The sequence below is a fragment of the Castanea sativa genome, chromosome 1, assembly GCF_040712315.1.
Source record: "Castanea sativa cultivar Marrone di Chiusa Pesio chromosome 1, ASM4071231v1".
NCBI classification, from domain to species: Eukaryota; Viridiplantae; Streptophyta; class Magnoliopsida; order Fagales; family Fagaceae; genus Castanea; species Castanea sativa.
In genome coordinates, this window is record NC_134013.1 from 46,951,023 (window position 1) to 46,961,711 (window position 10,689).

The 10,689-nt window shown below is 35.5% G+C and overlaps 1 long non-coding RNA gene across 2 annotated transcripts; it reads left to right on the forward strand.

Moving 5' to 3' along the window:
- Positions 1-825: 825 nt before the first annotated feature.
- LOC142641616 (uncharacterized) lies at positions 826-7,740 on the forward strand. 2 transcript variants are annotated; one of them, XR_012845431.1, is made up of 3 exons: positions 826-1,291; positions 1,403-1,586; positions 6,715-7,740. It is a non-coding gene; the product is annotated as an uncharacterized LOC142641616 (long non-coding RNA). The 2 variants fall into 2 exon arrangements; XR_012845430.1 differs by lacking the exon at positions 6,715-7,740 and having other exon boundaries at positions 1,403-3,551.
- Positions 7,741-10,689: the final 2,949 nt, after the last annotated feature.

Genomic DNA, 10,689 nt, shown 5'->3' on the forward strand with positions numbered 1-10,689 from the left:
GAGTTTTGAGAGAGTTGAGAGCTTGGACGACATGGGCTGAGGCTTGACCGGGGGTGAGCTTGAGAGAGTTTTGAGAGAGTTGAGAGCTTGGACGGCATGGGCTGAGGCTTGATCGGCGGTGAGCTTGAGAGAGTTGAGAGCTTTGAGAGGGTTGAGAGAGTGAACTGTGAGAGAGAAAGAGACTTGAGAGTTCTGATCAGTGACTGTGAGCGTGAAAGAGAGAGGGGAGCGTGAAAAAGAGAGCGCCTATTATTTTTTAATCCCAAACTTGAATAAAAAAATCTTTTTTTTTTTATAGCTCTCAGCTACAGTGCTCATGTATTGATACATGAGCACTGTAGCACAAAGCTAAAATTTTTTAGCTTTGCCTCCACTGCTGCAGGAGGGTTTTTTGGATTTGAGTGGAGATAAAATAGCTATATAGCTATTTAGCTCCACTGCTACAAATGCTCTAAGCTAAAGCGAATGTGGAATTTTTGGTGGGTTAGGGATTTTTTTTTTTTTTTTTTCTATCTTAGAAGCCCATGTCATGCAATGAAGAGTACCCAAATAGGTGGTGTACTTACACATTCTCTCTCCTTCTCTCTATACATAAATATACATCTTTTTTATTTTATTTTTTTACAGTTGTTGAATTAGCAAATTTTCATTGATTTTTCGTTGAACCATTACTTATTATTATTTTTTGGGTATTTCAGTCATTTGCGCAAGTCAAAGCCCGCCAATTTTTTATTTTTATTTTTATTTTTACACTGCTAACGGGAAAGAAAGGTGTGAAACAGAGTCTCAAAGTGCGACGGCAAACAATAATTCTAGGAATGTAGGATAGCCAATTACGTTCAAGTGACAAAAAGATCAAAAATTGTAAAGGGGTCTTATTTTACATTAATTACATTGGGCTTAAAATCAGAAGATTTATTAAATAGGAGGAGCGGAGGCGGAGGAAATCTTTTATACATCTCACTCTTCAATCTTCATCCCTCCTTACTCCACCCCCAATGCCAATGTACCAAATCACTTTCTCTCCGACTGATAAATCTTCCTCTCCGCTTTACTCTTCTCCGTCGCCACGACGTCGTTTGCCTCCAATGATACCAACTGTGATCATCAGCCCTTTGACTGTGGGCCCTTCAAGCACCTCTCTCTCACCCCTTCACCTCCGAATCCTACTGCGGCCCACTCGAGTTCCGACTCAGCCAGACCGACCGAACCATGACCCTTGCCCGTTCAGACCTCTGGATCGGAACAACACGTACTACTTGCCTTACGGAATTCACTAATACCACTTCTAGTAAGCTCCACTCTTCTCAATTACAGTCCCGACAATGAGGATCTCACTATCTTTTACGGTCCCTCTGGCCTCTAACTTTACGTTGAAACCTTCTAATCTGTTTAATTGTAGCGTTAATGGGACATCGAGCACCGCCTCTTACTTGACCGGTCCTATTCTGAATATTGCTACCTGCAGCGTCGGAGTTAGACTCAAGATCCTTCAAACGGCAACCGAATTACGCTTAGGGAGGCTTTGATGGAAGGCTTCAACGTGAATTATAGTGATTGTGGCATTCAGCCTTGTCGCACGCCAGGTATTCGAGCCTTTTCCCCTGTGAAAATTGCCTTTTTTTTATTTGGCTGTGAATGATTTTTAGGATGGATATGTATTTCCAGGAGCAGTAATTTTATTAGGTTTTTGAGTAGGACATTGTTTATATAATTTTTTATTTATTGATAATTAACCCATAACTATTGTATATATTGTTTTGTTGTAAATGTCAAAATTTTAGTTGAGTACAGAATTTTTGTAGTACTTAGGCGGCAGGTGAAGATTAATGCAGGTTAACACACTAGTCATAAGTCATGACTTTGTGTCTAAGGATGTATATAGTGATTTAGAGTGTATACTTGAACTAATTTGAATATCCTACTACTCCGCTTAATTTCATGGGGTGTAAGTGGGGCTGTCTTAGTGAGTGGTCAAATTCTGGCATATAGAGATATTTTTCTGATTCCCATATATTGAAAAATCAAACTTCTATTTATTATAGTATTCGTGATTAGTTAAAAATAGATCTTGATCCGTTAACTTGTTCTTACTAGGGGAGGAGGTGCCATTTGAACTAGAGCTTGTTGATATACCCTATGTTGCATGAACACGGTCAAGTATCCGTACCTGTGTGGGTACCCTTGCAACTTAGGTGTTTAGTTTATTTGAACTCTTGGTTTGTACTTTAGACAACATTTATGGGTGTCATTGTACTTCTTTGCTACTTATTATTGCCTTTAAATTAATTTTAGATATGTTTTCAAGAATTTTATTGTTGTTACTCAATTTTAAAACCTAAAATAAACATATCATGTCAAGCAATATTTAAAAATATACCTAAAAAAAATATTTATAAATTAATTAATTGATGTACCCCGTACCTGTGCAATTTAGGGTATACCTACCTTTGTGCATAAGTAGTCCTTTCACTCGTTTTATTGCTTTCATTAGAATCCAGAAACTGAATGAAGCTCTGCACTCAATCATCTGGTTTAGATTCTTATCGTATTTGCTAGAACAAGCTTGTTTACATTGGTATGTCTAGAACATCGATCTCTCATTGGGTTTTATAATTTTTCTTTTGGCAAGAAATTTTTTTGATACCTGTTATACAAGGGATGTCATGTACGTCACCTTGTCATTTGATATCATATTTTGTATCCTTGTTAGCACATGGAGTTGTAGAGTTTTACTTTTGATCCTGGTACTGAATCGTATAAGAATGTGCCAAAAATCTTCTTCTTTCTATATTTTAATGAGATTTTCTGTTCCTTGGTGTCCATGGAACTGCAGTTCTGTCGTGCAGTTCTGTCGTGCTTTCCATAATTATCTCCATAGATAATATCAGTCTGTATTTATCCTTTTTAATATCTTAGCACTGGTTTCTTTCCATCTAGGGATACCCGACTTGCATCATTTCCCTATGTCAAATAAAAATGCTTCATAATTATGTGGCATTATTGAGACAGAGATAAATTCTTCTTAAAGAGGAAAAGGGATTATGGCTTTCTTGGACAATGTCTTTTGGAATTTTAGTACATAAAACAGAATTTTTGTTTGTACAAATATCATTAAATTTGAAATGATAATATTATTAATATCTTTAGTTTTTAACATAGGAAAATCGGGGGAATTTGTCTACTTATGCCTTGTGGTTGTGATGGGTTAAGGTTTGGGAGGATTTTGGGTATAAAACCTCTTTAGAAGAAGGGTTAGGGTTTAAGTGAGAAAAATATTGATTTGTGGTTGAAAGAGGAAAAAAAAAAGAAAAAAAAAGAAATGAGAGAGGATTTGGGGTATAAACCTCTTTAGAAGAAGGGTTAGGGTTCAAGTGAGAATAATATTGATTCGTGGTTGAAAGAGGGGAAAAAAAAGAAATTGATTTTTTTTTAGTTTAATTTGGTTTTTTTTTAAAAAAAAAAAAATTTAAATGTGAATAGTGCGGTGAGCAATGCTGATGAACAGCGTTGTGCAAAGCATCGATGAACGGTACCTGAGAGAAAGAAAAGAAGAAGAAAAGAGGAAAGAAAGAAAGAGAAAGGGAGGAAAAAGAACCCTAAGGCCAACGTGCCTCAATAATCAAAACACTCAATAATTATATTAATAACCTTTAACTTATTTGAGTACAATAAGACAATTATATAGACTATTCTCTTAACTTCTTCTAGTAGAACAGTGGTACTAAGATTTCCAATTAGCCAAACCCTAATTGAATTAGACCAAAGCCTATAAATAAAGACCCATAAGCTTAACAAGAATTATTTATTAATAAAAGAAAACACATGGCCCATAACTATGACCCATACCCAGCAATTGTAGAATTATTACTAAATATCTTTGACTCTATAATAACTAAATAAAATATAAAACTTAATTAACTACCATGGACACTCATTCTTGGGCTTCTGAGAAGAACTTGACTCTGTTAGGTTAGAGTTGGACCAAGAATGCAATCTGAAGGGCACATTTTCCAAATAAGAAAGGAACTCTTCTTCAACTTCATGGTTGGCATGCCTTTATTTTATTTTTTTTGATAGGTAATCAAAGATTTATTGCATAAAAAAGGACATCATGTTCATGATGGTGAACACTTTGAACTTAAAACAAATACAAGTAACTCAAGAAGAGATACAAACAGAATGAAGAAATTCAAAAATGGAATTACATGGTGTAAAACCCCAAATTCAAAAGATCTTCTGATCTCACAATATCTTCAGAAGTACGATTATTACGCTTTTGCCAAATTAACCACATCAAACAAGCTGGAACCATAATCCAAATATTTGAGGAATGCTTCCCCGACCAATTCCACCAACCAAAAAAGGCTACTGTCCTTGGCATCACTCACTGGATCTCAAATATCAAAAAAACTTCACTCCACAAGACATAAGCAAACTTACAATTGCTTACAATTGAGTAGAAGATGATCCACAGTTTCCTCTTTACACCGGCACATGTAACACCATTTAACCAGAGGTAGATGTCTAAGAACCAGATTATCAATGGTAAGAATACTACCCCTAACTGCTATCCATAAAAAGAAAGACACCCTTTTAGGTACCTTTATATTCCAAATACTCTTTGAGGGGAAAGAGATAGAAGGAGAGCCATCTGGAAAAGCTAACAAATTATAATAAGAGTGAACATCAAAGACACTAGAACGATATAACTTCTAGGTCAAAGTATTATCTCCCTCACACCTTGGCATATTGGAGTAAAGCTGCTTAAGCAGAGAACATGCTCTCTCTACCCCCCTCGTGAAAATATTGACGGAATTGTAAATTCCAGCTTCTATTACCTGACACAGGACAATTAGAACAAAATGAAAACAACAGGAAAATAAAGGAATATGACTTAGGAGTTAGTACCTAGGCTTGGCTTGGAGTCAGTACCAAGCAGGGAAACCACTAGGAGTCAGCACCAAATCAAAAAGAGACCAAAAGGCCATTTTTTTTTTTTCATTCATCAAAATATCAATTATCTTTCAAGGAGTACAATAAGTTGCTTATAAAGGATTGCTAAACCCTGGTTCTAATTGGCTAGGAAACCCTAATTGTCTTATTACAAAAATAACCTTACTTCCAAATTAAAATACTAATAGCCCAATAAACTACTAGGACCTAAAACATAAAAATACAATTGATTTGTAAACATAAATAATACTTAATAATAATCTTCTTGCGTCTCCCGCATCATTCTCCTCTGGTTGGAGAAAACTTGACCTCAAGTTCTAAAGCATTGAAGGGTTAGAATGCTGACAAGTAACACTTGCTTCCAGTCTGGAATCATCTTAGGGAGCATAGAGAAAAGAAAAACCTTGAATTCCACCATGTCAAACTCTTCTAGAATAGCAAAATCGATGTGTGGAATCAACACAATCTTATCTTGAACCATTGGAGGCACTACATTATCCACTTTCTCCACTTTAGCAAACTGTTTGTCTTCATGCACCATGGAAGGTTGATCAAAAGTAGATTTATTAGCTTCCAATATCACATCATGTGCACCCTCAAGCTTGCTGCATTATTTTTGAGTGGGTGCTATTATCTTTTCTAGCTGGCCATTATTTTTGAGTGGGTGCTATTATCTTTCCTAGACATTATGGGAGGAATGTAATAGTCACACATTTGATGATATGAAAAGATGGGCACAATTAATAGAACTATTTGTTGGACTGTTATTTGATTTGTCTCCGGCAGGGGTTTTCTACTACTAATAGTAACTCCATTGCTGATTTCTTGGAATCTCTATCCTTTTGTACATAATTTTTGTAATTCTTTAGATTTCTTTGGGTTTAATTATTTAAATGAAGTATTCTTTATTGATAAAATAATTATTTACTTATATAAAAAAAATATTAGGATCCAGATTGGACTCTACATTCAATCCCAATTATTCACTGCTTCCTCAGATATTGCATTGGTACAACTCCGAGTGTCAATTACCAAGGAACACATTTGTCCCTTGCAACTAACTCAAGTTTGAAAAATATTTTCCCTATGATAGCGGTCTTTAGTCACTTGAACTTCTTGTTTAATTGCTGTGAAAAGCGAACGAATGTTCACTTATCATACCCTCATCATCTAGATCTAGGTCATCAAAGTTCACCTTCAAGTTAGCATTGAGGGGTTCACAAATCTTTTCTTCAAGTTCAAGTTTTTCAGATCCCTTGATTGCCTCTTGATTTCTTTTAGGACTATCCTTTTCAAGCATAGCAACTGGTTTTGAAGGACATTGAAAATAAATATGGGCAAATCCATGAAAAGTATGACACTTTAGTCTAGAATTTGAACTACTGCTTCTCTGTGATGAAGAAGTATTAGAACAAACATTTTTTTTGGAGGATAAGAATTACCTTGAGACTTATCAACACACTTCTCCCAAGCACCATCCACAATTTTTCTCTCACTTCTAATATTGCTTCACACTTGATCTCTCATTAAGGCTTTTTTTTTAGTCTCATCTTCCATTTCATATGCAACTTGAATTCGATCGAGCATAGTATAAAGCCTACTTGCAGGCAAACCTGAAGAACTATTAGGATTCAGTTCTTGGCGATACATAAAAATCATCACATTTTTATTCCATAGAAAAAAATTTGAACTCATAGCCAAACTATAAAACTTGTTGGTTACCGAATAACTCCCTTACACCAACTGTGTAAATTGCAGGTGAGCTCGTTGCTTGTAATTAGGAGGTACAAAGTCATGAGTCAAAGCAGTACACATGTCCTCCAAAAATTGAATGGCTACATAATGAGTTTGATAATACTCTCCTTTCAAATTGTAGTTGTCCCCTTGAATTTGGCCTCTGCAAAAAATAGTTTTCGCTTTTTGCTTAAGCTATACCATTTAAAACAGCTTTCTATACTGTGCAACTAATCAATGGATGCCTCTGGATTGTGCTGTAGTTTAGCACCAATGATGGATGCTAAGGTTGATTTCCTTCCATAAAACAAGACCTTGATTTTTGAACACAATGGAGATTGTGTTTTCTGTGGGGGCATCTGGCTAATACTTGGTGCATGGGAATTTATGGAAGAAAAATTTATTGAACCTAAGGGAAGTATAGGGGCTACACCTGGACCTAATTTAAAGGATTTGGGGACTTGATCATGGTGGTTTCAGTAGAAATTTTGCCAAGAACGACTGCTGACAGCCTATCGAAAGCTCCTTTCATGGCGGGTAATTCTTTGAGCTTTTCTTCTATTCAATTCACCTTCTCATATAACTAGTTTAAAGTTTTCTTTGTAATCTTGAGAAAAAGCCTTAAAATTGGATTCTAATTCCACATTAGTCACCATTATCTTGGATGAGAAATTTTGTCTAGGGGTTGGTAGACGAAGATTCTAACAATGGATTTGTGGTAGGATTTGGACTTTGAAACCAAATTTTCAATGGAAAAATTGTGGGAATTAAACTACGTGTGGTTATGGTTGACTCTGGTTTAGGAGGTCTTGTAGATTTTGGGGTTTAGAACCTTTTTAGAAGAAAAATCAGGGTTCAAGAGAGAAAAAAAAATGATTTATTGTTGATAGTGAAGAAAAAAAAAAGAATCAATGATTTTTTAATTTTGAGTATTTTTGAAAGAGAAAATTTGATTTATTGTTCAAGAGTATCGATGAACAGTATTTCTGAACAGTACCCAAGAGAAAGAAAAATTGAAGAAAGGATGAAAGAAAGAATAGAAATAGAGGAAAGAGAACCCTAAGACCAACTTGCCTTAATACTCAAAAATCAAGTTTAGCTTGTTTGAGCACAATAAGACACTTTTATAGATCCTAGTCTTAACTTCTCTTATTAGAACTAGGACTTCTACCAAAAAAAAAAAAGGGGCATAATGCTCCCACTTTTTCCAGGGTCTGGGAGAAGTCATAATGATCTATAAACTAAATAAGACTTACTTATTAATGAAAGAAAATCCATGGTCCATAACTATGGCCTACACCCAACAATTATAGAATTAGTAAGATACCCTTAACTCTAGAATAACCAAATGAAATATAAAAAATTATAAAAAAACTTATTTAATTATCATGTACACTTATTCTTGGGTTATGCCTTTACCTTAGGATTCAAAAGAGGATATCCTTTATTTAACCAAGCTATGGTTGTGCAATAACTTTGATATCTTTTTGCACGTCATCCTTAAGTATTTTTCTTTTTCGTTTCTTTTCCTCAGCCAGTCCCAAGCATGTAAAAGGACTAATGTAGCTTATCCTGCAAGGCTTAGTTGAGTAGAGATATATAATGGAGGACTCATGTAGCTCTGCAGAGCTTAGTTGTATAGAGTTGTATATAAAATTTGGAATGTAAATATAGATGAAATCAGTCTTTCATGGTGTAATTAATACGTGGCTAGAGAAGGACTATCTTCTTTGGAAGGCAAGGACTGATGCGAAACCAAGCAGAAAGCTATTTTGGTCCAAGAACTGATGGGTGACTCTATTTAGTTTATTGATTGTTATGTGTGGAGTTTGGTTCAGTTCGATTAAGAGTTTTTTAGCTGGTCAAAGTATGTGTTTGTCTTATTTGGAAAGTTCAAGAGTCAAGAGTCTATACATGTGTTATTGTAATCAAACAATTAGAGATTTGTTAATGAGAATTAAGTATTTTGGTTAATAGAAAGCATGTGTATTGTGTACTTTAGTGTGATTTTTTCTCTTTTTCTTGGTTACTGTTTATCTTATTGTTCACGGTACTGTTCGCAGCTTTGAAGATTCTTCTTCCTTGCAACCCTTTGATTTTAAGTACTCAACCTTTCTGCTTAATATTTTGAGCCCATAAACTTCTGACTTTCCATACTGTAACCCGCCAAACAAGCCCTTGAAATAACCTCAAAAATACCAAATCTTCTTTTCCAAACCTCATTCCTTACGTAATCCCTGAACGACATCGTTTTGTAATCCCTAGGCCTAAAGCCCACACCAAAATTCGTACACAGATTTCTCTTAATCCCTCCAAAAGAAACTTCTATTTCCTTGGTAGTTCGAAATCTGTTCTTGGTGCTGACATGAAAGTTTTTTGGAGGAAAATGAAATGGGTGATACAGTAATTTTAAAGCAATATAGAGGGCCAAAAAGTACCAAGAGGAGGGTTTTTTTGCTTTCATTTGACCTTTAAATATGTAACCTAAATGAGTAAACAGCTTTAATAAAGGCAAGCTGGTCCCTCAATACCCTTTTGGTATCTTCCTCGTTATTCTTTTGAAAAGTTTCATAATGAATTATATCTCAACTTAGGATTTTTTTTTCCTTCCATATAACAAATTACGCTTAAATCTGACTTTTGTTTCTTTCTTTATCTTCCTTTGCTTTCTTGGTCATGTCTTGTGGCTTGAAAATCTGTTTATGTTGTATCCCTAACAATAACTGACATTAAGATTTTGCTGGTTTTTTAGACTCCCCTGAGTGGAATCGACAATTTAAAATTCTAATAGGTAGATGATCCAGGAATCCTTTAATGGGAAGCCAATATCTTTTCTATATTTTGTTTGAGTTATTTATACAATAAAACTTGGGTACTTACAACAGATTAGGTTTCCCAATTAAATTTATACACATAGTTGGGTTGAGTTTGATTGTCCTTTAAAAAGATAATACTATTTTTGTTTTATTGGTCAATGCAACCATGTGTTTGAATTTAGTTAGAGAATCTAATACATTGCATCTACCGAACTTAAGAAACTGTGCTTAAGTTTTGCCATATTTATAATTGATAGCTCTTAATTACACTCTTTAAATGCAGATGTTTTAACTAGTATTGTTGGCGCCATAGGATTTGTCTCTATTATGATAGTTTGCTACCTCTAAAAAGAACAATTATCAAATTTGGGAGTGATTAGGAAGAAGAACGCCAAGAAGAACTAGCAATCGAAGGACCTAACTAATTGAGACTCGTTGGTAGTGAATAACTGAGTGAAAATTTTCCGAAACTTTTTTAAGATTTCTTTCTTAGCTGACTGTGATGGGGGGTTTTCACAGTTTTGTCATTGAATCCAAGTTTTTTCAATTAGTTGTAGAGGAAGGGGGACGTTATTTCTTGTTACAGATTTATGAGAGGGGCAAATTTTCTATGAGATCAGTCTTCATGGGTAAGAATGCAGCACAATGGCTGATGAAGAATATTGAAGACACTGTTGTTGGGGCAAGCTCCAAACAGTTCTTTACTTTCAGGGACGGTGACACTGCTTATACTCTCCAGCGTAGCACTAACTCTTTTGGTCAGTTTTTACTTCTGACTGAACTAAAAGCTGTAGGAGGTCGATCATTATCCCTGAAGGCAAAGAGAGATATGGTTGGAGGGCTTTTGGCCTTGAACTAAGAAAGATGTTGTTTCCCTCCCAATATGCAGTGGGTGGAACTGGTCTTCCAACTTTTATTCCTCAGGTGCATAGGTAATATTTGGAGACTCAACACTCTAAAACTTTTGCTGAAGTTATGCAAGGCAGTCATGGAAGAGTAGAGGATAGAAAGCAGCCAAAGCAGGTAGGTTCCATTGTCAAGGGGAAGAAGACACATTTAGGAGGGGAGAAGATGGAGGGGAATCGGAGTCTCACAGGTGCTAAGGTGGGAGTTTTTCTGGTAGGCAAGCCTGATAAGATGGTGGTGGGAGGAGGTGATAGGAGGGAGAAGTGAATTAATGAGG